The 3,689-nt window shown below is 48.3% G+C and overlaps 1 long non-coding RNA gene across 1 annotated transcript; it reads right to left on the reverse strand.

Annotated features, from left to right (window-relative positions):
* Positions 1-859: 859 nt before the first annotated feature.
* On the reverse strand, positions 860-3,683 carry LOC123133328 (uncharacterized). Its single transcript, XR_006465226.1, has 2 exons — positions 2,904-3,683; positions 860-2,737 (listed from the first exon to the last, which is right to left on the reverse strand). It is a non-coding gene; the product is annotated as an uncharacterized lncRNA (long non-coding RNA).
* Between the last annotated feature and the right edge of the window lie 6 nt (positions 3,684-3,689).

The raw sequence follows: 3,689 nt of genomic DNA on the forward strand, positions 1-3,689 counted from the left end.
CGTGCTGCTACTGGAGGTCTCTTCCTCAACCTCTCCCTCCTCCTTGCCGGATCAAAGTGCGGGAGACGTCTCTGCTCTGTACGTGTGTTGAACGCGGAGGTGCCGTCCGTTCGGCGCTAGGATCATTGGTAATTTGGATCACGACGAGTACGACTCCATCAACCCCGTTCTCTTGAACGTTTCCGCTCGCGATCTACAAGGATATGTAGATGCACTCCTCTCTCTCTTGTTGCTAGATGACTCCATAAATTGATCTTGGTGATGCGTAGAAAATTTTAAATTTCTGCTACAATCCCCAACACTTTTGTGAGTTTTTGTTGTCATTTTTTTATGAATGACAGAAGAACGCACTACTTCGGGCGGAAAACCGCACTGCATCAGACAGTCAAGTGAACTTCATGGTTTCTTTTCGTTGGACATAACTTTTCTCGAACGAGTTTTTGTTTTATTTTTTAAAACATTTTTTTATGAACGAGAGTGGACGGCAAAGACAAGTGCAAATGAACCTCGACATACATGGAAGTGAACCGGATTACTAGTTTTTGTTTCACTAATTTTTTTCACACTTCCACGCTTTGTGCAAGTGAACAACATTACTCTCAAAAGTGAACCACATCCAAGGACCAAACACACTGCATGTGTCGATGTAATCGACTGAACACACGAAACAAATTGCACTTCATAGAGAGGGGTAATGAGCTGCTACACAAATTGCACACGCCCACATCTCCTTACTCTCACAAAGTGCATTATAAAAAGAAGTGAACGTCTCGTGGGAATTTCTTTCTCTTTTTTTACAAAGTGAACCACCTAGATGAACTCAATGAACGCGCACAATGATGGAAGGACAAGGTGAGCGAACAACAAAGCCCTGTGAGCGAACTGCATTCAATGTTTTTTTGTTCCTCACATTCTGGAGGAAACAAAACAAAATAAAATAAATCCCACAGTCCTTCCACGAGATTGTCCCATTCTCCCCTAGTCGAAAGAAAACAAAAAGACAACAATGCGAGCACACTGCATCTCCCCTCAAAATAGAACAAAACTTGTAGTGAGCCTCCCGGATGGGAGTAGTGAACTGCAAAGGCAAACTTTTGTTGGTGTGCGGTCGTCTCTGCCAAGTCACAAACTGCAATACCTCACTAATGAACCGCACGCCATACCTTGACAAACTTCAATTATGGGCCTTCGTCAAGTGGCATGGACCGAGTGGTTTGGAATGAACTGTAGTAAGTGCTCACAACAATGCAATATCATCAGCTCTCAAAAAAGGAAATACAATATTATCAAAGAAGAGCGTGCAAGAGAGTGGTTTGCCCACGAACTACTTAATGCATTCGCATGCCCAGCCCATGGGTCCACAAGTCCTTTTTTTTTTTTTTGAGAAACTCCACAAATCCAAGTGGCTAGCAGCCAAGTAGTGCATGCACGTAACTTCTATATGGGCTTGGGTTCCACATCCTTGTGAGACTAAGCAAAGTACCAATCGTTTTATCTTCAGTCTAAACTCCCATCCCTTTCTCAGGTGACAACACTACACGGTCCAAAGAACTCCTTATATTACCTCTTTCTGGAAGCAAGATGCAATCGGTTCCAATGTTGCCAGTCTAGCTGTAGAGAATATAGGCAACAAAATGATGGACGATGGCGTTAACAGAGTATGCGAGCATCAAATCTGACAAAACTAAAGATGGTAAATTGGGGTAAGGAAAGAAATAGGGGAGATGTCCAAGGAGCAGACCGGAGACCAAGCTTTTGTTGTTGCAAATTGTCCGGACATGAGCACCGAGTTGCACCACTTTGATGCAGGAGTGACCGTGTACTGCTTGCTCGCACCGCCAAAACCGCGTGCAATGAGATAGTGAACACTCCCATCAACTTCTTAGGTGAAAACACTACCCGGTTTGAAGAACTTGTATTATTACCTCTTTCCGGCAACAAGATGCAATCGGTTCTAGTCTAGCTATAGAAAACATAGGCATAATTTGTTTGGATGATGCCGTTAACATAGTATGTGAGCATTAAATCTGACCAAACTGAAGATAGTAATTCAGGCAAGGAACAAAACAGGGGAGATGTCCAAGGAGCTTACCGGAGACCAAGCTTTTGCTGCCGTAGTTGCCGAATACACTTGATAACTACCGGAGACACAAGCACCGGGTGTGGCCGTGTACTGCTTGCCCGCGCCGAAGGAACCGCGTGCAATGAGCTAGCGAGCTGCATCTTCAAACCCATCTTTAGAACTACTTTGTACAGACATATACTAAAAAAGTGCCAATGTAATCAACTAACAGACATATATCTCATTTTTTTGACATCACAAATGCCTAAACCACTTTGTACATAACATTTACTGGTAGCACAACTTTGCAGAATTAAATATCCTAATAATTGTTTAACAGGGTAGCGATTTTCTTTGTAACTGAAACGAAAACAAAGCTAAACCAAAACTGGCCATGTTAGCGAATCCTAGTTTGTGCTAATACAAGTGAATGACTGCAAAAGAAAAGGCACTGTGTCCTCGGCCGAGACCACTTCAAATGACAAACAAAAAAGGAAATAGTGGATCACCGGCGAACTGCAAGTCCACAATGATGCATAAATCGTTGCCGCCGAGCAGTAGTGAGCACTGCGGCTGGCTCGCCGTCAACCTCCTGGTGGCCCTTAACCCTCCGCCAACTGAACTGCAAGTGGGTGTGCTGCAGAAACGTCTTGGTGTGGTCCTCCTGTCGGGAACCTGGTGAGCAAGTATGAAAAATAAAATCAAACACCAGGCATCACAGTAGCGAACTGCATGACATCGGTACAGAGTAAGAGATGGCTGAATCACCGAACTGCGTTAAGGAATCCACTGCGCTGAATACACCGAAATCAAAAGCAAAAAAAGCTACCATTGTTCTAACCTGCAATGCGCTGCTACTACTCTTCCATGGGGCATCGGTGCCCCCATTTGACTCCCCTCGTATGCATCCGGGGAATACGCCGGCAAACTGCACAACGCCTCTCGCACAAACGCCGCCGATGCGTCCCCCGTCGCTGACAAGCTCCCTTTTCTTGCCGTCGCGCACTGCACTGCAACGCATATGCGCACTGCACGAGAGCTTCGAAAGAGATGCACTTGGCGTGCGGGATGAACTTCATGGTTTTCTTTCATCGCGCTCTGGGAGGGCGTCGGTATGGGAACCCCTCGTCGACGGAGGGATCATAGGTGAGGTGCAGGTCGCTGCGCGATTCGAGGACGAGGATGAGGGGAGCCAAGAAGGAGCCGGCCGGATCCCATGGCCAACGCGCTCGAGGAAGAAACCAGCGGCAAGGACGTGGCCAGAACCCCGTCATTGGGCACGATGTAGGAAGCCTGGGCGACGCGGTGCGGCACTGGGCAGCGTGCTGCTCGCTTCTATCGCCGCCCGCGCTCCTTCCTCTCCGAGGTGGGCTCCCCTTCATGTGAAGCAGATGGAGGAGGGGAGAACGTGGAGCCAGATCCGGCTTCGGCGGTCACGGGAGGCTGGGAAGGCAGCTGTCGAGATCCAAAGGTCTCCGGCGGAGACGCTTGCTAGGACGGCGGCGGGCGGAGGTGGTGCGCGCCGGGTCGACGCTGGTAGGTGACGGTGCTGGTCCGGCGGATGGACGGAGAAGCTGGGTTGGGTGCGGTGGCGGTGGGGTGTTGTCCGCGCGCGGGAGGAAGGTGG

This window comes from Triticum aestivum, chromosome 6B, assembly GCF_018294505.1.
Source record: "Triticum aestivum cultivar Chinese Spring chromosome 6B, IWGSC CS RefSeq v2.1, whole genome shotgun sequence".
Lineage (NCBI taxonomy): Eukaryota > Viridiplantae > Streptophyta > Magnoliopsida > Poales > Poaceae > Triticum > Triticum aestivum.